This window comes from Hemiscyllium ocellatum, unplaced genomic scaffold (assembly GCF_020745735.1).
Source record: "Hemiscyllium ocellatum isolate sHemOce1 unplaced genomic scaffold, sHemOce1.pat.X.cur. scaffold_154_pat_ctg1, whole genome shotgun sequence".
Classification (NCBI taxonomy): domain Eukaryota; kingdom Metazoa; phylum Chordata; class Chondrichthyes; order Orectolobiformes; family Hemiscylliidae; genus Hemiscyllium; species Hemiscyllium ocellatum.
The window spans coordinates 111,156-136,475 of NW_026867806.1; the positions used below are offsets into that span (position 1 = coordinate 111,156).

Below are 25,320 nucleotides of genomic sequence, written 5' to 3' on the forward strand. Positions count from 1 at the left end.
TCTGCAGTCCTCACTATTGCACTGCTGGTGATTATATGTTAACCAAAAGCAAAATGGCATAATGATGATTTTGATGGTGGGAAGGTTGCTGTGATAACATTTCTGTGTCAGGGAAATGGGGAAAAAGAACGCTTCGCAGCTCACAGAAGGAGACCTGAAAAGCAATTACATCAAACCAAAGGTTCAGACAGGGAGGGAATATTTCCCTGGAGCTTGAGTAACTGGAAAGTGATGGTGTCCGTGACAAAAGGGATTTTGTTTTACAGTGGTTGAGAGTTTTAAAACTGTTATATTCAGACAGTTTAATTTATTTTCTTTAATTTTATTTGCTTTGCAAAAAACTTTTACAACATTTTAAAACCAAAATTTACAAACTTTGTGTTAAAGATAAATGTTAAATAAAATCCATCAAACCTTCCCTCACTGAAACCTGTTGTGGAAGTGCAATCTCCTGGAGAATCCCTGCCCACTCCTTCCTACCCGGGCTCCATGGCTATATACATACCTGGGAGATAGCAGCAGGAGGAGACCATTCAGCCTTTCAATCCTGCTCCACCATTCAATGGGAAACAGCTGACCATCCAGCTCAGTCTCCTGTTCCTGCTGTGCTCCAATCCCCTTTCATGACTTTACCTCGAAGAACTATATCTAAGTCCTCCTTTGGCTTCACTACCTTTTGTTCCAGTGACGTGGCGGTGTTACTGTGTGGGTGTAGGCGGGGGTAATGTGATGGTGCTGCCTCCTGGAGGATGCACTCAGCGTCCCTCACCATCCTGCAGTAACATCAACTGGGGTTCAGCAACTAGAGATAGAAACCATTTCCAGGATATGGGCATCACTGGCTCAGCCAGCATTTATTCCCCATCTCTAGTTACCCTTGAGAAGATGGTAGTGAGCTGCTGTCTTGAACCATTCACAGTCCATTTGGTGCAGATAGACCAACAATGCTGTGTGGGAGTGTTGCAGGATTTTGGCGGAGTGATTCTCTATCTTCGGTTCTTCAAATGCTGGTTAACATAATCACAATCTGCACATGATTTTGAGATTTCAGTCTGCAAACCTTCACCATGTAGCACCCTGTATAAAGGAATATGTACAGGTTAGAAATTCAGAGCAGACAATTCTAGCTTCTTTGGAATATCTTTTTCCCCTTTCTTCCCCCGAAGCTGTAACCCTCCAGCCCACTTACTCTCTCCCATCATTCTGACTCTGCTACCCCCTAATGTACACCCTCCCATTCTCATGGAGTTACTGATAAACAGATCCATGCCACCACTTCCCGTCCCTGGTCAGACTCAGCACCCTTTCTGGGTTCACTTCCTTTCCCTTCAGTTGCTGCAAGTCAATAATGTAACAGCAGAATGAAACACAAGGAAACAGAAAGGGAGGTGGCAGCTCCTGGACAGAAGAGGAACCTTCAGGCTGGGAGAATGGGTCAGATCCTTCTTTGTTTCCCATTTGTTGATTCCCAGCATTACAATGAATTGGGGATGGAGAGTGGTCCTACATGGGTGTGGTGACCCCCTAACAGATCAATACCAGAAGCAGATGCATCCCTTCAGCCAATCACAGTGTGAAATACTTTCTGCAAAGTATACTTACCTAAAACACATGCTCCAAAACCCGCCCACATTCTGTACATGTACAGTGCGGGGTTTCCCCACACACGTGTGGTCCCTGCCACAGGGATTGTGGGTGTTGTAGTCCCCAAGAAGCCACTGGAGCCCTGTCTCTGGAAAGTGTATGAAAAATGTGGACTGGAGGGTGTTGTGTATAGGATCCCCATTCAGACACACAGGACATATGGGCTGTCACTGGGTTTTACTGAGACACCTGCTTCCACAACCTGATTTACTGATGTAAGGAATATAGATTCAGCCAACTGGGGCGTGGGAAGTGAATAGGAGGAGCAGATTTTAAGCAGAGGTGGCTCAATGGTTAGCACTGCTGACTCACAGTGTCAGGGACCTGGATTTGATTTTAGCCTTAGGTGACTGTGTGGAGTTTACACGTTCTCCCCGTGTCTGAGCGGGTTTCCTCTGGGTGCTCCCGTTTCATCCCACAGTCCAAAGATGTGCAGGTTAGGAGGATTGGATATGCTAAATCGCCCACAGCGTCCATGCATGTGCAGGTTAAGCCATTAACCACGGGAAATACAGGGAATGGGTGAGTCTGCACTGTAGGGATTCTATTCTAATTTCATGAAGAAGAATGTACCTATCTCAATGTGCTGTGAATCTGTGGAATTCCCTCTTCAAAATGCAGTGGATGCCAGGACAATGAGCAGATTTAATGAAGAGATACAGATGTTGAATTTGCAATGAGATGAAGGGTGAGAGAGAGCAGGCAGGAAAACCCAGCTGAGACCGAGGTGAGCTCAATCATCACCGTATTAAATGGTGGGGCTGGTTCGAAGAGCTGCATTCCCTCTCCTGTACCCAGTGCTCATCTTCTTATGGTAATCACTGGAAAGCTGAATCCAAAACTCACCACCCTCCCCAAAGGAGTCATGATTTGGAGATGCTGGTGTTGGACTGGGGTGTACAAAGTTAAAAATCACACAACACCAGGCTGTAGTCCAACAGGTTTAATTGGAAGCACACTAGCTTTTGGAGCGACGCTCCTTCATCAAGTGATTGTGGAGGGCTCGATCATAACACAGAGTTTATAGCAAAAATTTGCAGTGTGATGTAACTGAAATTATACATTGAAAAATTAATTGTCTGTTAAGCCTTTCATCTGTGAGAATACAGTGATAGTTTGACTTCTTTCATGTGTAAATCACAAAACCCTTCTTTTTAAAGTTGCATTCTCAGGTTAGCTGCTAACAATGGTTTATAGTGAGACAATATGTTGAAGGTGTTAGTTCCCTTTGTTCTCTGCCTATGACCTGATGTTTAGATTGATCCTCTCTCCACAGTCACCACGCTAACATGGACTTGGCTGTACCTCAGTAATTTTCCCAGTCACACTGACATTTGAAATATTCACCCACGGACAGAATACACACCTTCCCTTCCACATGAAAAAGGCCAATGATATTCAGATCGGCACGGATCAAGTAACTATCAAAACTGAAAATGAAGTTCAATTTAAATTTCTCATCTGCAAATCTGCCCTTTCGGTTCTCTACAACAGAGAAAACAAGTCACCACTGTTAACACAGGATGGAAATTCATAAGACAATTATAGTATTAAATTGCAGTTTCTTTGTTCCCCCAAAGCTTTAAATCTCAGTCTCACAATTTCTCTCTTCTGTGAGCTGAAATCCAAAATAATCTCCTCACTCCTTCCCTCCACACCTAGTTCTAACTCTCTCCTCTCTTTGAATTCAGCTTCCTAGCTCCTGCCTACAGACTAAAAACCAAAAAAAGGGGTGGCACGATGGCACGGCAGCCCCACAGCACTAGGGTCACAGGTTCGATTCCAGCAATCCAAAGATGCGCAGGTCAGGTGAATCGGCCAGGCTAAATTGCCCATAATATTAGATGCATTAATCAGAGGGAAATGGGTCTGGGTGGGTAACCCGAGGGTCGGTGTAGACTGTTTGGGCTGAAGGGCCTGTTTCCACACTGTAGGAAATCTAATCTAATCAAATCAATGAGTCTGACTCGGAGCCTCCTGGGTGTTGGTGAATCCTCCCCACACCTCCCAGGGCTTCCTTCTGGGACAGAACGGACTGACGTTTTCCCCCCCAATCTGGAACCTCTTATTTATTCCCCTACTCCGATCCTCTGATGAGAACCATCCTGCACACACTGGCCAAATCATATCTGGTTGAATAAAAATGAACTAAAATGAATGTTCCTCTCCGTAACATCCCTGAATCTTCACCCGAGTTCTGATAACTTTCTGCAAAATACTCCCCCACTGATACGCCGACCACTTGTCCCGATACCAGGGGAGGGGCCATTCCCCTGGGACCTGTTCCCAGAGGGAGGAAGGGAGTGAGCTGCCAATGAAAGATCAATCCCACACACCCACAGCCGCTCTCCCTGGCACTGACCCACCTTGCACATACACCAACAATTGCCCAGCACTGCGCCCATGCACCGGTCTCCCCTCCTGCTGAGCATGCTCCAGATCACACAGGAGCCTGAGTGATTGACAGCAGCCACTGCCCAATAGGGTGGAGGGGGCGGGGCTGGAGGACTGGGACAATGGGATTGTAAACAATGAATGAATGTGGAGGACACTGGGGGATGGACAGGTCAGTGAGGGACATGAGCAGTGCAGCAGCAGGAGGGGATCCTGGACAAACTGAGCAATGGGAGAGTCTAACAGGAGAGAAACTACAGGAAGGTTTTGTTTAGAGGCTCAGGCAGGGACAGCTGGGAGACAGTATGGCCTGGTGGCTTGGGCAGGTTTTCCAATCAGCCACTTCAAAGATGCTGTCACTCAACTTTGAACCTGATCCTCCTGGTCCAGAGGTAAGGACACTACCACCATTTCTTGGTGGACTAGAGGAAAGAAGGGAAGATGTTCTCCGTCTCACTCACATGGAAACTCCATGAGCTCCTACCACTTACTGTCTCTGGTGGGGATGGAGGAGACAGAGCAGATGGGAGCAGGGTTAGGGATATAGGGACTGCCTTTGAAAAGGAACTCACTGTGTTGGTGATATTAATAAGACTCGATACACAGTCACTAACACAAAGCTGGTGTACGTGAACTTTATCCAGAATATGAACACCCATAACTGGGTGACGCAGACTCCAATGTACAGAGTTAAGTCCTGTATACTATTAACAGCTTTGTGTGTGAGAAATCACGTTTCATGAACTTAAGTCAGGGCAAAAGGGTGGAAATCATCTACATGGTCTTCAGTAAGGCGTTCAAGAAGGTTCCCCATGGGAGATTAGTTAGCAAGGTTAGATCTCACGGAATACAGAGAGAGAACGAGCCGTTTGGATACAAAACTGGCTCAGAGGTAGAAGACAGAGGGTGGTGCCAGAAGGTTACTTTTCAGATTGGAGACCTGTGACCAGTGGGGTGTCACAAAGGATCGGTGCTGGATCCACTAATTTTCATAATTTATATAAATGATTTGGAAGTGAATATAGAAAGTATTGTTAGTAAGATGACATCAAAATTGGAGGTGTAGTGGACAGTGAATAAGATTATCTCAGATTACAACGGGATCTTGGTCAGATGGTTGAGGATTGGCAAATGGAGTTTAATTCAGATAAATGTGAGGTGCTACATTTTGGAAAAGCAAATATTAGCAGGATGTATACACTTAATGGTAAGGTCCTCAGGAGCGCTGCTGAACAAAGAGACCTTGGAGTGCAGGTTCACAGCTCATTGAAAGCAGAATCGTAGGTAGATAGGATAGTGAAGAAGGTGTTTAATATGCTTTCCTTTATTGGTCAGAGCACTGAGTATAGGAGTTGGGAGGTCATGTTGCGGCTATACAGACATTGGTTAGGTCATGCTTGGAATATTGCGTGCAATTCGGGTCTCCTTCCTCTCAAAACAATATTGTGAAACATGAAAGGGGTCAGAAAAGTATTACAAGCATGTTGCCAGGGTTGGAGGATTTGAGCTATAGGGAGAGGATGAATACACCGTTTTCCCTGGAGCGTCACAGGCTGATGGGTGACCTTATAGAGGTTTATAAAATCAGTAGGGGCATGGATAGGGTAAATACACAAGGTCTTTTCCCTGCGGTGGGGAGGAGGTACGATGGGGGGTGGGAGACAGAGGGGGGAGACTGAGAGGGGAGGGTGACGGTTAGCTTGTAGATCTACAACACAATCCTGTTCCTGTTTTCTCCCCATCCCCTTCAATCCCTCTGAAGGGCTCAGAGTAAGTGCACAGACCCTGGAAAATAGAGCTTTAGGGTGACCAAGTGCTGAAGGTTGCATTTGGGACGTTGACCTTTATTAGTCTGTGCACTTTATCAATAAATGGACCTGGGTTCAATTCCACTGTTCTGGATTCATGTCAGTGGCCACAGACACGCCTGTCTCTGACCCTGACGACTGGATCCCCTGTCACTATAGCTCTGCCATTCTCCTTCCTCCCGTTCTGTGCAGCAGAGCTCTCTATGGGGTCATGAACCTGGCTGTTGCTGATTTCCCCTGAGAGGCAACCCCATCTGTTCCCTCCCTTATAGAATCCCAAGCGGTGCACAATATCTGTATGAGAAGCGAAATGATCATGGGGCGTCCTGCACTCCCTTCCTGAGCCTTTTGCTTGATATGATGGTCACCCATTCCCTTTCTGCCTGTGTAACCCTCACCTGCAGTGTGACTAACTCACTAAACGTGCCGTCCATAGCATTCTCAGTATTGCTCCACAGTGAGTCCACTCTCAGCTCCAGGTCTGAAAAGCAGTTTCCCAGTAGCTGCAGATGGACACCCTTCCTGCACACACAACCGTCAGGGACACTGGAAGTGTCCCTTATTTCCCACATTGTACAAGAGGAGCGCCCCACGGGTCTGAGGGCTCCTGTAACAATGTGTCTCTAGTTTCAGCTAGTTACTCCCATTAGGAGAATTTAAGTGAGCAAAAACCTTCCTTCTCTTCCAACATTTCCATTATCATCAAAAGCCCCGATCTTTACTTAAGCTGACATTTTACACTTTAAAAACTGTTTTAAAAAAAACACTCAGCAGGTATCGCTTACAACTTGGCTGTTCCCTTTGGGAACATGTGAATTGCTGAATGGCCTGGACTAAAACTGAAGCTGTGGTTCACCTTCTCCCTGTCTCCCCTCGCTCTATTTACACCCAACTCCAAAACACTCTCATTGAACCAAGCAGCCCTCACGGTGCAGCCCTGTCATTGTCATTGTCTGCTCACACCTACACTGCCCTCAGCCTCCTGTACTGTTCCAATGCATCTAAATGGGAGCTGAAGAACTGCATCTCATCTTTCAGTTCAGCCCTTTGTAACCCCAGAGTCAATACGGACCTCAGCAGTTTCTGAATGAACAGACAGTTGTCAAAACCTGGAACATTCCACCCGAAATGGTGCTGGAATTTGAGTCCATAAGGAATTTTAATCAGAAGCTTGCAGGGAATTGAAAATGAGGAGTTTACAGGTTAACATCAGAAAGTGGGTGATTGGGTCTAAATCTGACAGTTCCTATGTAGAGACGAGGTGTAATTTGGACAAATCTGTGTTCCCTCTCAGGGCCCAGAATTGAGCACAAACCCAAAGGGTGATCCCTTGGAACATCTTTCTGCTTTTTGCTTGAAAAAAAGAGATACTTTCCCACAGACAGAACAGACACACCTTTCTCCTTCCCCAGTTAAATGTCAATGGTATTCCGATCCTGATGACCCTGCTGACGATAGAAAGTTGATTTTGAGATCCCTGTCTCAATTATTAAATAAAATCCTATAAAATGAATTCACAAAATAAAACTCACAGTCAGTGCAGGCTGAACAGTAAAGACAAATACTTCTCTTGGTATGTGTTTGATGTGTAAATGCTCCTCTTCAAATCACCCCGACCCCACCCAGGAAGAGGATATGCCCATGCGCCTCGCTGTACCTTGTCCCCAATAAAGATGGTGGCCATAACCCAGAACCCATCACCGCCTGAGGCCCACAGCCGTTTTCCCATTTGCTGTAAACGTGGGACCAAGAGTTTCTAATTCAGGCCTAACTACCTGTACAGAGTGTAATTAAACCCTTCCAGTCTAAACTGATCCAACTCCCCTTTCCTCCTCCTGCACACACTAAGGGTCACTCTAGGTCCAGTGACCCTCACTCAGAACTGACTGCAGCTGGGAAAATTAGAATCCCTACAGTGTGGAAACAGGCCATTCGGCCCAACAAGTCCACACTCACCCTCTGAAGAGTTTCTCAACCAAACCCATTCCCCGACCCTATTATTTTACATTTACCCTGACTAATGTACCTAACCTATACATCCCTGAACACTATGGGAAATTTAGCTTGGCCAATTCACCATACTGCACATCTTTGGACTGCAGGAGATAGGGGGTAAAGAGTAAATAATAGGTGGGGACAGAGCCCAAAAGAAAAAATAACATTTGGAAAGAAAGGAGTAGATAACAATCTGCTGGGAGGGTGAATAGCTGTGAATGGAGGGGACAGGAACCTGTGTCTGGCAGCAGCTCAGTGGAGGTGCTGGAAATGGCAGTTGATGATTTACATTCTGCTGCAAAACAGACCCTGAGCTTCCAGCTGCCTGCTACTTTAAACACACGAACCTGTTCCCTGGCCAACATCTCTGTCTCATGCTTACTGCAGTGTTCCAGTGAAGCTTGATGCAAGCTGGCAGAACATTCCAGAACATTCCAAAACACACCATATTTCAAGGACTGCAATTTCCCCTCCTACGTGGTCAACAATACCCTCCAGTGTATCTCCACCACTTCCCGCACCTCTGCCATTGAACCACACCTCTCCAACTGCAACAAGGATAGAACCCCCCAGTCCTCACCTTCCACCCAGATACAACGCATCATCCTCCGCCATTTTCACCACCTCCAATCAGATCCCACCGGAGATATATTTCCCTCTCCATTCCTTTCAGCATTCCACAGAGACCATTCCCTGTGAATCCTAGTCAGAGCCATGCTCCCCAACAACCCACCTTCCACTCACAGCACCTTCACTTGTCAATACAAGAGGTGCAAAACCTGTGCCTACACCTCCCCCTCACCTCCAATGGACCATTCCCCATCCAGCAGAGATTTTCCTGCACATCCAAACACCTCACCTATTATGGCCTTTGCTTTCGATGTTGTCTCCTGGGACACCAACTTGCGGAATGTTTCAGGGAGCATTTCTGGGACACATGCACCAACCAACCCCACCATCCTGTGGCTGACCACTTCAACTTCCCTACCCACTCCTCCAAGGACATGCAAGTCATGGGCCACCTCCACCACCAAATCCCAGCTACCCGACGCCTGGAGGAAGAAATTGGGACCCTTTAACCACAGAATCAAGGTTTCCTCATCTCCCCTCCCCTGCCTTATCCCAGATCCAACCCTCCAACTCGACACCACGCCCTTAAAGTGTCCCACCTGTCCACTTTCCTTTCCAATTATCCACTCCACCCTATCTCCATTACCCTCTAACTACATCTACCCATTGCCTTCCTAGCCCACTTCCCACCAACACCACACATCCCTCTTATTTATCTCTCAGCCTTCTTACTTCCCACCCCACTCCCAATCCCGGCATTCCTGATGAATGGAATATGCCCAAAATGTCGATTATCCTTCTCCTGGGATGCTGCCTGACCTGCTGTGCTTTTCCAGTGCCACATGTTAACGCAAGTTGGAAGAACAACACCTTATCTTCTACTTGGGGACCCTGCACCCCTCTAGCCCCCGTATCAAAATCAATAATTTAGGTCCTGAACGCTCCAATGTCCTAGCGCCATAGCCTCTTAAACCACACACCAGGCCTTGTTAGTACATAACCTACCATTACACATTAGCTATAGTTAGCCACCAACAGTCCCCATAAACGGCTATTCACCCTGCCCCAGCCAGATCGTTATCCACTCCTTTGTCCAACTGCTCCCATCTCTTTGGACTCTATCACCACCTATCATTTACTCCTTAACCCCGATCTTCTGCATATATACCAACATTTGTTTTCAGTAGCATCAGTTCTGAGGAAGGGTCAGCAGATCCAAAATGTTAACTCCGATTTCTCTTCACAGATGCTGCCAGACCTGCTGAGCTTTTCCAGTATCTTTTGGCTGTTGAGTGAGATTTACAGCATCCGCAGTTCTTTTTGTTCTAATTTACCAGGAATTTCTCATTTAAGTCTAGCAGCCTAAAACTGTGCGTTTATAAACCCTCCCAGTCCACAATAACTCAATTTCTTCCCCAGACTTTGCAGTCTCTCCCACTCCCTTCACACTCATGAGGACCTCTCTCACAGTGACACTGCGCCTGCACAGCTCATGGCCATGTGTTGGCCTGCTGGACCCACCCCAATTCACTCCCATTGGCCGAAGGATCACGCCAATTCTCCTATTGGTCTGAAGCTGCTGTCAATCACCTGGGCCCCATTGTGACATGAGTGGGCTCCTCCCAAGAGCATCGGATGATGAGGGGTGACCTCATAGAACTTTATAAAATCATGAGGAGTATGGATGGGAAAAATAGACAAGGGCTTTTCCCTGGGGTGGGGGAGTCTAGAACAAGAGGGTGTAGGTTTAAGGTGAGAGGGGAAAGATTTAAAAGGGACCCAAGAGGCAACTTTTTTCATACTGAGATGGGTGCCTGTATGGAATCTTCTGTTTGGGGAAGTGGTGGAGGCTGGTACAGTTACACCATTCGGCATCTGGATGGGTATGTGAATAGGAAGGGTGTAGAGGGATATGTGCCAAATGTTGGGATATCTGGTCGGCATGGACCAGTTCAACCAAAGGGTCTAATTCCATGCTGTATGTCTCTTGGACTCTGCCCTGGGATGAGCTTCATCATTCACAGTGAATGGGGCAGTAACGCAGAGCACAGGGGTTTGGGGCTATTCAGCTGTACTGGCCCCTCTGGAGATGGTGCCAGTCTATCCCAACTCACCTCCCATTTGTCTGTAGCCTCCAAATCCTTCCTTAAAAAAAGTTAAATTCCAAATTTGTTTTCTCAATAACTACTGAATCTGCGTCCAAACTGTTCTGAGCATCTGGAACTTAGTGAGTACAATAATCTTCACATTTTTAACCTGTTTTATTTGCCATTTACCTGAAGGTAGTTACTCAAAATTGTGACGTTAATAATTTCTCCGTCTGTCTCTCTGTAAATTAAATATCCTGGAAACAAATCTGCTCCTGGTCGAAATCCCTGCCTAACCTTCTCAGCTCCAAGAGAATTAGTTGATCTTCTGCTAACTCTCCATAAAAGAGAAACCCATCTTAATTTTAGTAGTGCCATAAAGATGTACAGCAGAGAAACAGACCCTTCGATCCAACTTGTCCATGCCGACCAGATATCCTAAATTAATATCATCCCATATGCCAGCTCTTGGCCTGTATCCTTCTAAACTTTTGCTAATCACATACAACATCTCAAAGGCATAACTGGGTAATTGTACCAGCCTCCACACTTCCTCTGGCAGCTCCTACCACACACGTACTATGTTCAGCTGGAAACATTGCCCCTTAGATCCCTTTTAAATCTTTTCCCTCACACCTGAAGCCTGTGCCCCCAAGCTTTGGACTCACATATCCTGGGAATAAGACTCTGGGATTTCATCCTATCCATGCTCCTCACAAATGTATCCGATGCTCCAGGGAAAACAGCCCAGCCTATTCACCCTCTATCTATATAGCTCAAACCCTCAACCCTAGCAACATCTTTGCAGATCTTTTCCGAACCCTTTCAAATTTCATAATATCATTCCGATAGCGGGGAGACCAGGACTGAAAGCAGAATTCCAGAAGTGGCTGAATCAATGTGCTGTGCAGCCGCAGAAGGACATCCCAACTCCACTACTCAATGTACTGACCAGTAAAGGCAAGTACACCAAACACCTTGTTCACTACCCTGCCTATGATTCCACTTTCAAGGAACTATGAACCTGCACTGAAAGATCTCTTTGTTCAGCAACACCCCCCAGGACCTTCCCATTAAGTGTATAATTCCTGCCCTCATTTGCTTTTCCAAAATGGAGCACCTCACATTTATCTGAAATAAACTCGATCTGACAATCCTCAGCCCATTTGATTGAAGTCCCATTGTACTCTGAGGTAACCTTCTTTACTGTCCAGTGCACCTCCAATTTTGATGTCTACTGTAAGCCTACTAACTATACCTCATATATTCACACACAAATCATTGATATAAATGATGAAAATCAGTGGATCCAGCACTGATCCTTACACCATATTGCTCATCACAGGCCTCCAGTCCGAAAAGCACTACTCTCCGTCCCCAACCTTCCCGCCAATTTGTATCCAAACAGCTGGCTCTCTCTGCATCCCATGGTGTCTAACTTGCTAACCAGTCTGTTATGTGGAACCTTTTTGAATGTCTTTCTGAAGTCCAAGTTAGTGATGTATGTACAAAGCCATGCTGACTATTCCTAATCACTTCTTGCCTTTCCAATTACATATAAACCTGTCCTTCAGAATTCCTTCCAACACCTTGTCTGCCACTACCCTCAGGCTCACCAGTGTATTGTTCCCTGGCCTTTCCTCATCACCTTTCTCAAATAATGGCTCCTGTCTTGCAGCACCTCACCTCCGGCTATCGGTGATACAAATCTCTCAACGAGGGGCCCGGCGATCACTTCCCACAAAGATTTGGCATACACCTGATCAGGTCCCACAGATTTACTCAGCTTTCTGTATAAGACATCCCGTACAACCTCCTCTGTAATATGGACAGTTGTCAAATCATCACTATTTATTTCTCCAAACTCTCTCGCTTCCATATCCTCTTTCAGTAAAAGCTGACATGAAATCCTTGGGTAGTATCTCTCCCACCTTCTGTGGTTCCACAGACAGCCTTGTTGATCTTCGAGGGTCCCTATTCTCTGCCTGGTTACTCTTTTGTCCTTAGTGTTTTGTAGAATCTCTTTGGGTTGTCCTTAAACCTCTTTCCCCCCAAAGCTCTCTCATGTATCCTTTTTGCCCTCCTGTTTTCCCTCACGTGTACTCCTACTGCCCCATACTCCGAGGGATTCACTCAAACCCAGCTGTCCGTAGCTGCCATATCCCTCCTTCATCTTTTTGACCAGACCCTCAATTTCTCTAGACACACAGCATTCTCTACACCTACCAGACTTGGCTTTAACAGGAACATACTGTCTATGTAATCTTGTTGTCTCATTTTCACAGGCCTATGGAGGCAATAGCAGATGAGGACATGGAAACAGTCACTCTCAGTAAAGAGGTAGTGTTGGAAAAGATAACAGCCCAAAAGAACATGGGTCTCCTGGCCGTGATGGAATGCATCCCAGGGGACTAAAAGAGATGGTGAAGGGTTTATTGTCCTTCCTTGCTAGAGGGATGGTTATGCTGCAGTTGTACAGGGTGCTGGTGAGGCCACACCTGGAGTACTGTGTACAGGTTTGATCTCCTTACTTCAACAAGGATGTACTGACACTGGAGGGGGTGCAGAGGAGGATCACTAGTTTGAGTCGGGGGTTGAGAGGATTGGTGTATGTGGAGAGACTGAATAGACTGGGATTATACTTGTTGGAATTTAGAAGAATGGGAGGCTGTATTGGAAAAAATAAAATTAAGAAGGGAATAGATAAGATAGAAGCAGGGAGGTTATTTCCATTGGGGGGCGGGTCAGTCTAGAGAGCACAGCGTCAAAATAAGGGGGTATCTGATTTAGGACAGAGTTGAGGAGGAACTTCTTCAGCCAAAGGGTTATGAATCCGTGGAATTCCCTGCTGAGTGTAGCAGTTGATGTTATCAACTTGAATGTCTTTAAGGCAAAATGTAGATTTGCAAACAGGAATCGAATTAAGGGTTATGGTGAGAGAGCAGGAAAGTGGAGCCGAGGCCATGAAAAGATCAGCCCTGATCTTATTGAATGGCAGTGCAGGCTTGAGGGGCCAGATGGCCTACCCCTGCTCCTATTCCTTCTGTTCTTATGTTCCCACTTTCCAGCCGTCCCTTTACCTGGGGGTTGCAAAGAAATATTGAAAGTTCTTGCCTTGTACCATCAAAATTCACCTTTGTCCAATTTTGAACACCAACTTTTAGATCTGATCTATTATTTTCTGCAACTATTTTAAAACCAGTAGAATTGGCGTCAAAGAATCCCAAGTGTGGAAGCAGGCCATTCGGCCCATCACATCCACACTGACCCTCAGAGCCTCCTATCTTACCCCTGTAACGCTGCATTTCCCATGACCAATCCACCTAGCCTGCACATCTCTGAACATTTCCCCATGGCCAATCCACCCACCTGCCCATCCCTGAACAATACGGCAATCCAGCCTGGATTCTCCACCCAACCTGCACACCTTTGGACTGTGGGAGGAAACCAGAACACCTGGATGAAACCCACACAGACAACCTCAATAAGGTGATCGTCCTGTTCTTATTTCCCAGTTCCACCCAAGTAATTTCAACGGGCGAACCCCCATGAATATCCTCCCTAAGCACAACAATAATGTTATCCCTACTCAAAAACACCATTCCACCTTCTCTCTTATCCCCCTTTCTACCCTTCCTCATATCTATTCCCTGGAACATTAAGCTACCTGGCCTGTCCAACCTAAGCCACGTTTCTGTCATACCCACTATATCCCAGTCCCATGTTCAAAACCATATCTTAAGCTCATCTGCTTTCCCTGTAAAACCTCTTGCATTGAAATAAATGCAGTGCAGTGCTATCAAAAGGACAGACTGATGGGCAGAGGGGGTGGGATGGCCCTGTTGATGAGGGATGACGTTCAGTCCCTTGGGAAGGGGGATACACAGAATCAGGAGATGTAGAGTCAGATTGGAGGGTGGCTAATGTTATCCCACTTTTCAAAAAAAGTTGGGAGAGATAAAACAAGGAATTATAGACCGGTTAGTCTGATGTCAGTGGTGAGAATGACGCTGAGTCAATTACAAAAGATGAAATTATGGCTCATTTGGATAGCAGTAATAGGATTCGTCAGAGTCAGCATGGATTTACAAAGGGGAATATACTGACTTGGATTGAAAATTGGCTGGCTGACAGGAAGCAAAGAGTAGTGATAAACGCTTCCTTTCGGAATGGCAGGCAGTGACTAGTGGGGTACCACAAGGTTCGGTGCTGGGACCGCAGCTGTTGATAATATACATTAATAATATAGATGAACATCTTAAAAGTAATATTAGCAAATTTGCTGATGACACAAAGCTGGGTGGCAGGGTGAAATGTGAGGAGGATGTTATGAGAATACAGGTTAACTTGGACAGGCTAGGTGAGTGGACGGATGCATAGTAGATGCAGTTTAATGTGGATAAATGTGTGGTTATCCACTTTGGAGCAAGAACAGGAAGGCAGATTACTATCTAAAAGGAGTCAAGTTTGGTAAAGGGAAGTACAACGAGATCTCGGTGTTTGTACATCAGTCAATGAAAGCAAGCATGCAGGTACAGCAGGTAGTGAAGAAAGCTCACTGCATGCTGGCCCTCATAACAAGAGGAATTGAGTATAGGAGCAAAGAGGTCCTTCTGCAGCTGTACAGGGCCCTGGTAAGACCGCACCTGGAGTATTGTGTGCAGTTTTGGTCTCCACATTTGAGGAAGAGCATTGTGGCTATTGAGGGAGTGTTGGGTAGGTTCACGAGGACAATTCCCGGAATTGGCGGAATGATCATATGTTGAAAGATTGGAGCGACTGAGCTTGTGTACACTTGAGTTGAGAAGAATGAGAGGGGATCTGATTGAGACCTACAAGATTATTAAAGGGTTGGACACTCTGGAGGCAGGAAGCATGTTTCCACGGATGGGTGAGTCCAGAACCAGAGGACACAGGTTAAAAATAAGGGAGAGGCCATTTAGAAGAGAGTTGAGGAGAAACGTCTTCACCCAGAGAGTAGTGGACACATGGAATGCACTGCCCCAGAAGGCAGTGGAGGCCAAGTCTCTGGATACTTTCAAGAAAGAGATGGATAGAGCTGTTAAAGATAATGGAATCAAGTGTTACGCAGATAAGACAGGAACAGGATACTGATTGTGGATGGTCAGCCATGATCATAATGAATGGTGGTGCTGGCTCAAAGGGCAGAATGGCCTATTCCTGCACCGATTGTCTATTGTACCTTGTCAGTCCGACCTCATTCTGTGCCTTGCCCTTGCCTGTCTAACTTCTCAACTGTACCAGCCTCAGGGTTACCTCCTTTCTCACTATCTCTTTAGGTTTACCCCCACGCCCTCACTGGTTTAATGCCTCCCGAGTAGCACTAGCAAATCTCCCTGCTTGGATATTAGACACCTTCCAATTCAGGTGTAATCCATCCTTGTTATGCACGTCACCTCTCCCCCAGCAGAGATTCCAATGATCCAAAAATGGGAATCCTTCTCCCCTGTATCAGATCCTTGGCCACGCATTCATCTGCTCTACCCTGCTATTCCTACTCTCACTAGCATGTGGCACAGGGAGTAATCCAGATATTACTACCCACAAGATCCTGCTTATTATCCTCCAGGCTAATTTGCTATATTCTCTCATCAGGACTTCATCCTTTTCTCTTATGTCATTGGTACCAATGTACAGCGACCTCCCACTGATCATTCTCCCCTTTCAGAATATTCTGCACCCTCGAGCCATCCTTCACCCAGACAGTAGGGAGGCACCACCCCATTCTGATGTCTCACTGTCAGCTACAGAAACTGCAGTCTGTGCTGCAGACTAGAGAGCCCCCTATCACCATCGATCGCGTGGAACCTGATATACCTCACATTACACTAGATTCATTACACTAGTAACTTGGCTGTCAGTGCGATATTCCCCTGAGAGTGTGACCCCCGACGCTTTCCAAAACAGTATACTTGTTTGAGATGGAAATAACCACAGGAAACTCCTGCACTACTTGCCCTCCACTCCTCCATTTCCGAGAGGAAACCCATCTACCTGACTGGATCGGCAGTTTTCCTACCTTTCTGAAACTGCCACCTATCACACCCCCATGCTCCTGTAAATTCTTCATTACCTTTAACCATCGCTCCATCTGATCCATGAAATCCTACAGGATTTGCATCCTCACTTCCTGCAGACAATCAGGATCATTGAAACTTTCCTTAATCTCCTACATCCAACAGGAAGAGCACATCACTGTACGAATGGCCATCTCTGCACATTAACAGTCCACAGACCCAGAAAAAGGCACACAGTCTTACAGCTTTACAAAACACGACTCTAGAATAAATTAGTACCAATATTTTATATTAAAAAACTTAATCAAAGTATCATAAGATGTGTATTTAAAAGAAATAAACTGTCGCCCTACTGAATGTTGTAGCTTTACTAAAATAAAACAGACTAAGATTTATCTTTGAAGAGACCGAAACCCACTGAGCTGTGAGTCACAGATGAACAGCACTAAACAGAACCTTCGGTCAAATTTGTCCATGCCGACCAGATAATCTTATCCCTCTTGCCAGCACCTGGGCCATATCCCTCTAAATCTTTCCTATTCATGTCAAGTATCCAAATGCCTTTAAAATGCTATAATTGTCAGCCTCGACCACTTCTTCTGGCAGCTTATTCCATACACGCACCACTCTCTGCGTGAAAAAGTTGCTCCTTAGTTCCCTTTTATATCTTTCCCCTCTCACCCTCAACCTATGCTCTCTATTTCTGGACTCTCCTACTCAGGGAAAAGACCTTGTCTGTTTACCCTATCCATGCTACTAATGAGTTTATAAACCTCTATGGAGGTCACCCCTCAGTCTCTGATGCTCCAGGGAAAGAAAGCCCCAGCCTTTTTGCTCTCTTCCTGCAGCTCAAACCCTGACAATACCCTTGTAAATCTTTGTTGAACCTCTTCAAGTTTCACAACATCCTTCCGATTCACGGAGAACAGAATTGCACACAATATTCCAAAAGAGGCCTAACCAATGTCCTGTACATGACCTTCCAACTTCTATACTCAATGCTCTGATCAATAAAGGAATGTATTCCAAACACTTTCTTCAATATCCTATCTACCTGCAACTCTCCGTTCAAGGAAATATGAACCTGCACTGCAAGATATCTTTGTTCATCAACACTATCTAGGAATTTGCCACTAAGTGTATCAGTCCTGTTAAGATTTGCTTTTCCAAAATGCAGCACATCACATTTATCTCAATTAAACTCCATCTGCCACTTCTCACCCATGAACAACATCCTGTTGTAATCTGAGGTAACCCTCTTCGCTGTCCACTATACCTCCAATTTTGGTGTCATCTGCAAACTTACTAACTATACCTCCTATGCTCATATCTAAATCATATATATAAATGACGAAAAGTAGTGGACCCAGCACTGATCCTTACGGCACTCCACTGGTCACATGCCTCCAATCTGAAAAACAACCCTCCACCACCATCCTGCCTTCTACATTTGAGCCAGTTCTGTATCCAAATGGTGAGTTCTTCCTGTATTCCATGAGATCTAACCTTGCTAACCAGTCTTCCATGGGGAACCTTGTCGAGAGCCTTACTGAATTCCATAGATCATGTCCACCTCTCTGCCCTCATCAATCCTCTTTGATACATCTTCAAATAACTCAATCAAGTTTGAGAGACATGATTTCCCACGCACATAGTCATGCTGACTATCACTAATCAGTCCTTGCTTTTCAGAATACACGTGCATCTTGTTCCTCAGGATTCCCTCCAACAACTTGCCCAGCATCAATGTCAGGCTCAACGGGTCGATAGTTCCCTGGCTTGTCCTTACCACCTTTCTTAAATAGTGGCACCACGTTAACCAACCTCTCGTCTTTCGGCATCTCACTTGTGATAATCGATGATACAAATATCTCAGCAAGAGGCCCAGCAATCACATTCCCAGCTTCCCAGAGTTCTAGGGTACACCTGATCAGGTGCTGGGGATTAACCAAGCTGTACAGGTTACAAGACACCCAGCACGTCCTCCGCTGTAAGATGGACATATTCAACATCTATTTTCCCCACATTCTATATTGCCCATGTCCTTCTCCACAGTAAACACTGATGCAAAATATTTAGTTAGTATCTCTCCCATCTCCTGCGGCTCCACGCGTAGGCTACCTTGCTGATCTTTGAGGAGCCCTATTCTCTCTCGAGTTACCCTTTTGTTCTTAATGTATTTATAAACACCCTTGGGATTATTCATAACTCTATTTGCCAAAGCTATCTCATGTCCCCTTTTTGCCCTCCTGATTTCCCTCTTAAGTATACTCCTACTGTCTTTAATGCTCAGGGTTTTTTTTGGATTGGAATAAATGCAAAATATTACATCTTGATAAAACAAACGAGGGCAGACTTACACTAATTAAAAACAGGGCCTCGAGTAGTGATATGGAACAAAGAGGCCGAGGGGTTCGGGTCTTTCAAGTCTGTGTCACATGTAGACAGGGTGGTTAAGAAGGTGCTTAGCACACTTGCCATCATTGCTCAGACCGCTGAGTACAGAAGTTGGGACGTTATTATGGATGTTGGGGAGGCCTTTCTGGAATTCTGTGTCCAGTTCTGGTCATGCTGATATCGGGAGGACATTATGTATTTGGAGCGGATTCAGAAGCGATTTCCCAGGATGTTGATGGGAATAGATAGTTTGAATTCTAAGCAGAGGCTGGATAGGCTGCGACTTCTTTCACTGGCGCGCAGGAGGCTGAGGAGCGACCTTATTAGACTCAAATCATGGAGGGGTGGTATCAGTAATGTGAACAGCAGGTGTCCTTTCCAGGAAGGGACGCGATTCAAGACTGGGTACATAGCTTTTAAGGTGACAGCAGAACGGCTTTAAAAACGTGTTCGGGAATTTTTTGTTTATTTTTGTTCAGACAATGGTTTATGTGTGGAATGAACTATCAGAGGAAGTGGTAGTTGTGAATCAAATTACAATTTAGGGTGGCATAATGGCTCAGTGATTAGCCCTGCTGCCAGGGCCCCAGGTTCGTTTCCAGCTTTGGACAACTGTCTCTGTGGGACTTGCACATTCTCCCAGTGTCTGCATGGGTTTCTTCCAGGGGCTCCAGTTTCCTCCCTAATGAGAGAGCAGCCCTATGGTCTGGGGGACAATGCTGCCTTTACCTTTTACACAGTGATGCCACTGTGTCTCTGGGATGGGGAGAGGGAATGCTGAAGGGGGGGATGGGACACCACTCAGGCACAGTGCTTTGTCCTGGAGGATGTTCACTTTCTTTAATATTGTTGGGGGCTGCACTGATGCAGGCAAGTGGAGAATGTTCCAACACAATCCTGATGTGTGCCTTATAGAGAGCAAACAGACATTGGGGAATCAGGGGTTTGGGGAAACTGAGGTTGTTCTCCTTGTAGCAAAGGCAATTGAGGGAGCTGTGACAGAGGGTTTAGAAAGTTACACGTTATAATAATCAACCTTACGCCCATCAGCTCATTATACAAGGCTTACAGGACACACATTAAAGGTTTTGGAAGATTCAAAGGAGAACTTTTATGCAGCAAATGGGATTCAGATGGAATACAATACTCACACACAATGCGAATATCCAGGTCCTGATGAACTGACTAATTCAATCAGAGTTTGGTGTTACAATGACTGAGATTACCATCTGAATGTCCACCTGTAGTATCCTGTAATACAAGTTTATAAAATCCATCACTGTCAGTTCAGGTTAGAAACTCACACCATCCCCTCCTCCTGGCCCAGGATGACTGGACACATTACCCCTGGAGTCAGCAGTCAGTTCAGAGGGAAATCTATGTGGGTTTCTAGGAGTTTCCACCTTGGGACTTCATGTGACTGAACAGGGCAGATCTTTGACACATGGGACAGAATGTTCCAAGAGTCAGTGAGATGTGGAGAGCAGGATTTGCTTCTTTTTTTTCCTTCCGTGCTGCTGCTGTGCCTCATCAATAAGACATGGGGTGTGAAAGGCTCATGCAGCTCGATGGTCAGAATGGAGGCAACTTGCCCAATGGGCAGCAAGCTCCTCCCATAGAGTATCTCTAAAAACAGAGCAACTCTGCATGCTTCACACTGCCCAGTGTTCCCAGTAAATGTTTAGAAGGGGGGGGGGGGGGGGAACTCCTAGAAAAGGCATAACTGTAAAGTTCTAAGAGGATTGTGAAGAGTGAGAGATGCACAGGAGAAGGGGGCAACAAGTTGTCAGATGGAGTATAAGTTGAAAAAATGCAAAGTCGGTCATTTTGGAGGGATAATAAGGAAAAGAGTGCTATTTACATGGTGGAAACTGTAGAAAGCTGCACCACAAAGGGACCGGGGGTAATTGTGCAGGAAACACTGAAAGCTAGCAGATTCTGAGTCAGTCACGAAATCAAGGGTTCTGTTTCAGATTCATCAAGTTTAAGGCAACGCCGACACGGTCAGGGGTTTCAGTAGCAATGGAGCTGGGGTAAGGTGGAGACAAGCAACGTTTAAGAGATTGGAATTCCTGGTGTTGTGATTGTGTAGATGTCTGATCAAAAAGTCACCTTGGGGTTACAGATATGACAGCAATATTGTGATGAGTCTAGTCTAGTTCTACCTCAGACTGCACCCAGCGAGAGGGAGGGGCTCAGCAGGAAGGGAAAGGAATTTGTAATAGCAACTGAAGGTAATGGGTTTAACCGTAACAATGTTTCATTGGAGGAAATTGCAGTTAATCGAGTAGTGGGAATGTGATAAGCAGTTTGATAACTGAGTAACAGTGGAGCAATGGAGAGGGATGATGGGGAGGAGAGCTGGGCATCGTCAGTGTACATGTCAAACCTCACACTGTGCTTTTAGACGATGTCACCTCCTGGCAGTATGTAGGTGAGATACAGGAGGGACCAAGGATAGATCCAGCGACACCAAATACAAGGAATTCAGAAAGGAAAGGGAGAGTGGAGATGGAGCAGGATTTACAAATGATGGTGAGGTCAAATGTTAGTTTTTTTGCAGAATGGATGAGAAGGACATAACCAGGAAAGACAGACAGACAGAACAAGGAACAATATCTGTGAATTGGCGAGGGGAGTGATGAGGAGGAAACAGAATTGGAATGTCTGTGGTTTAGCGAGACTAGTAAAAGATCAAGATGAGCTCTGATAAGACTTGACAAGAGACTGGAGAACGATGCAAGTTTGGGACAAAAATCAGGAACACCATGTGAGGCAGTTTGTCTCGTTGGGCTAGTGGGAGGGAGGGAAGCAGCAGAGGCAGCTGGTCGGATTGTCTCAGTCTTAGTGACAGAGAAACTCAATGTGCTCCTTGCTCTTGTTGTTGGTGAGAAGGATGGAGGAGACAGGATGATGGACAGTGTTTTACAAAGAAACAAAACCAGGGTTAGTGATATTTAAAATGAGTGAACAAACCTAATGTATTTAACTTTTATCCAGAATATTAAAATGTACAACTGAAGTCCTTGTTCAAATCGCATATTCAGATTCCACCATTTGCCAATTCAAGAAAAAAATAACTGGAATTAGGAATCTCCTGATCTCCATGGCGAAAAAACTCCTGCCAACCTGACAGTCGCCCAACAAGCTACTCACTGTATTAATCACTGCAAAGTCTCAACAAAGGAATGAAACTGGATGGACCACTCGGCATCTAACAAGGCATTAGGAAATACAACCACAGAATCAGCCCTCTCCACTCTGCAACATCCTGCTCACTAACATCCGGTTTTTTTGTGCCAAAACGTGGCGAGCTGTCTCACAGACTAGTCAAGGAACAGCCTGACAAAGTCATACTCACAGAGTCATCCCTTACAGATAATGGCTAGACACCAACATCACCATCCCTAGATATCGAGAGTGTGATGATGGAAAAGCACAACAGGTCAGGCAGCATCTGAGGAGAAGGAGAATCGACGTTTCGAGCCTAAGCCCTTCATCAGCCTGACCTGCTGTGCTTTTCCAGCACCACACTCTCGACTCTGATCTCCAGCATCTGCAGTCTTCACTTTCTCCTGAAATCTCTGGATATGTCCTGTCCCACCAGCAGGACAGACAGGCAGAGGCGATGGCATAGTGGTGTACACACAGGAACCATTTGCCCTGGGAGTACTCAGCATTGACTTTGGACACCAGGAAGTCTCATGGCTCCTGCTGATTACCACGTACCATGCTCCCACGGCTGATGAATCAGTGCTCCTCCATGTTGAATAACACTTGGAGGAAGCACTGAGGCAATAAAATGGTGACAAGCCTACTCTGGGTACAGGATTTCAATGTCCTCTACCAAGAGTAGCTCAGCTGCAGGATTACTGACTGAGCTGGTCGGGTCCTCAAGGACATAGCTGCTCAACTGGGTTTGCAGCAGGCGGTAACGGAACCAGCAAGATGGAAAAACATACTAGATCTTATCAGTATGAATCTACCAGCTGCAAATGTATCTGTCCATGACAGTATCGGTAAGAGTGACCATCCCACAGTCTTTTTGGAGACAAAGCCTCACCTTAAAGTTGAGAAAAACCTCCCTTGTGCTGAGTGGTACTATCACCGTGCTAAATGGGACAGATGTAGGAACTCAAACTGGATCTCTCTGAGGCACTGTGGGATAACAACAGCAACAGAACTGTACTCCAGCACAATCTGTAATCTCATGGTTTGTACATCCCGCACTCACCCATCACAATGGACAGGAAAGGAGGGCATGCCATGAGCAGCACCAGGCATACCTAAAAATGCAGTGCCAACCTGTGAAGCTACCAAGCAGGACCATCTGCATTTCAAACAGCATCAGCATCAAGCAACAGAGCTAAACGATCCTACAACCAATGGATCAGATCAGATTCTGCCACACCCACTTGTGAATGGTAATGGACAATTAATCAACTGTTGCAGGAAGCACAACAGATATCCCCACCCTAACTAACGGAGGGATCTCACACATCCATGCAGCATTTGCAGCAATTCTCAGCCAGTTGCAAAGTGGGATGATCCATCTCAGCCTTCAACAGTGGTTTCCAAAATCACACATGAGTTTTAAGTCAGTTTGATTTAGTTCGAATAATACCAAGAAATGGTTAAGTAGTGTAAAGGCTATGGGTCCTGCTAACATTCTGGCAATTAATACTGATAACTTGTGCTCCAGAACTTGCCACCCACAAAGCCACGTACCCATCCAGCACTGGCATTGACTGACAATGTGGAACATTGCCCAGGGATGTTCAACACAAAAACACAGGTCAACTCCAACCCAGGCAATTTCCCTCGATCAGCAGTAAAGTGATGGAAGTATTCATCAACAGGGCTATCAAGCAGCTGCTTAGCAACAGCCAACTGAGTGACACTCATTTTAGGCTCCACCAGGGCCACTCAGCTCCCGATTGTGTTACCACCTGATTCACAACCTGACAACCAGCTGAATCCCAGAGGTGAGGTAAGAGTGACAGCCCAGTCCCACTCCAACACCACTATTTCTAGCTGATTCCACCCTCACTCAGCTCATATACTGAAACTCTCATCCATCGTGTGTTATCTCCAGACTTAATTATCCAAACACACTCCTGGCCAGCCTCCCAAATTCAACCTTCCTGTAATCTCAAGAAAAATTGAAAGCTCTATTGCCCACGTGCTCACTTCTCCCCAAACATGTTCATCCGTCAAAAGGCTCCTATAAGCAACAACAATTAAAATTCTCATTCTTGACTTGATTCCTGGCTGTCTCATCCCTAGCTCCATGCACCACACATCCTTTGAGACCTCGTCAACCATTTTCTTCGAGACTCCCAACGATTTGTTAATTCATTACTTCAACTGTGTAGCTGATTCTACAGTTGCTAAAGCAACATGGTCTGGAATTTGCAGACAAAACATCACAGGTCTGTTCCACCTTTAAGACATCCCTCAAAACCTGCTTTTTGGCAATGCTTTTGGTCACCTGACCAAATATCTCTATATCTGGCTTATATCTAAAGTTCTCAATGTATTTTTGTGAAATTATAAGCATGATGATAAAATACAAACTGTTCTTGATTTGGACATTATCTTCAAATCATCACTGTTGCTGTAATGAATAATCTGTAATGTCTCTTACCCAACCACATTGTGGGAGCACCTTCACCACACAAACTGCAGCTGTACAAGAAAGTCAAGCATCACCCTCTCCCCAGGCAACAGGGCTTTGGCATTAATCACTGGGATCTGTGGAAGAGAAACACAGTTCAAGGGTGCAAAATGCATGACAGGGAATGAAAATGGTGCAGAATTTGATAGTCAGAAACTGAAGGAAAATACACTTGCTTATTGGAAAAAAGAATTCTTGACTCAAAAATATTCAAGACAAAATAATCTGATAATAGAGCAGCACATGGTCAGGGGCTGGGCCACGTGAAAAACTCATTTACAAATGGTCTGTAAAAGTAATAATACAGTATTAAACAGACCAAAATACCCCCATGGTTGGAGACTGAGGAAGCTAGACATTGACAAAGTGGTCCTGAGGGAGCCCAGAGGTGAATCAGAGCAGGATTGGCTGCTGTCATCACAATGACTCTGTACCAGAGAGAGGCTGCACATGCGCCTGGCTGCACCTTGCCCCCTACAAAGATGGCGGCCCGCACGTGTCCAGTGAATCGTTGTCCCGAATAAAGATGGCGGCGCTCACTCAGGCCTGCAGCCGCTGAGGCAATTCCCCATTTACTGCAAATACGGGACTGGGACGTTCAAATTTGTGTTTTCCGACGTGCACAATTTGTTTGTAAAACCTCTCCGCTCATAGCAACACAGCTTCTCTCCCGTCCCTGTTTATTTCTTTCCTACCGTATCCTTTCTCTC

The 25,320-nt window shown here is 45.7% G+C and overlaps 1 long non-coding RNA gene across 2 annotated transcripts; it reads right to left on the bottom strand.

Annotated features, from left to right (window-relative positions):
- Positions 1-301: 301 nt before the first annotated feature.
- On the bottom strand, positions 302-25,320 carry LOC132810147 (uncharacterized). Of its 2 annotated transcripts, none has more exons than XR_009642756.1 (4): positions 25,306-25,320; positions 24,581-24,687; positions 20,085-20,184; positions 302-1,077 (listed from the first exon to the last, which is right to left on the bottom strand). It is a non-coding gene; the product is annotated as an uncharacterized LOC132810147 (long non-coding RNA). The 2 variants fall into 2 exon arrangements; XR_009642755.1 differs by lacking the exon at positions 25,306-25,320 and adding an exon at positions 24,938-25,089.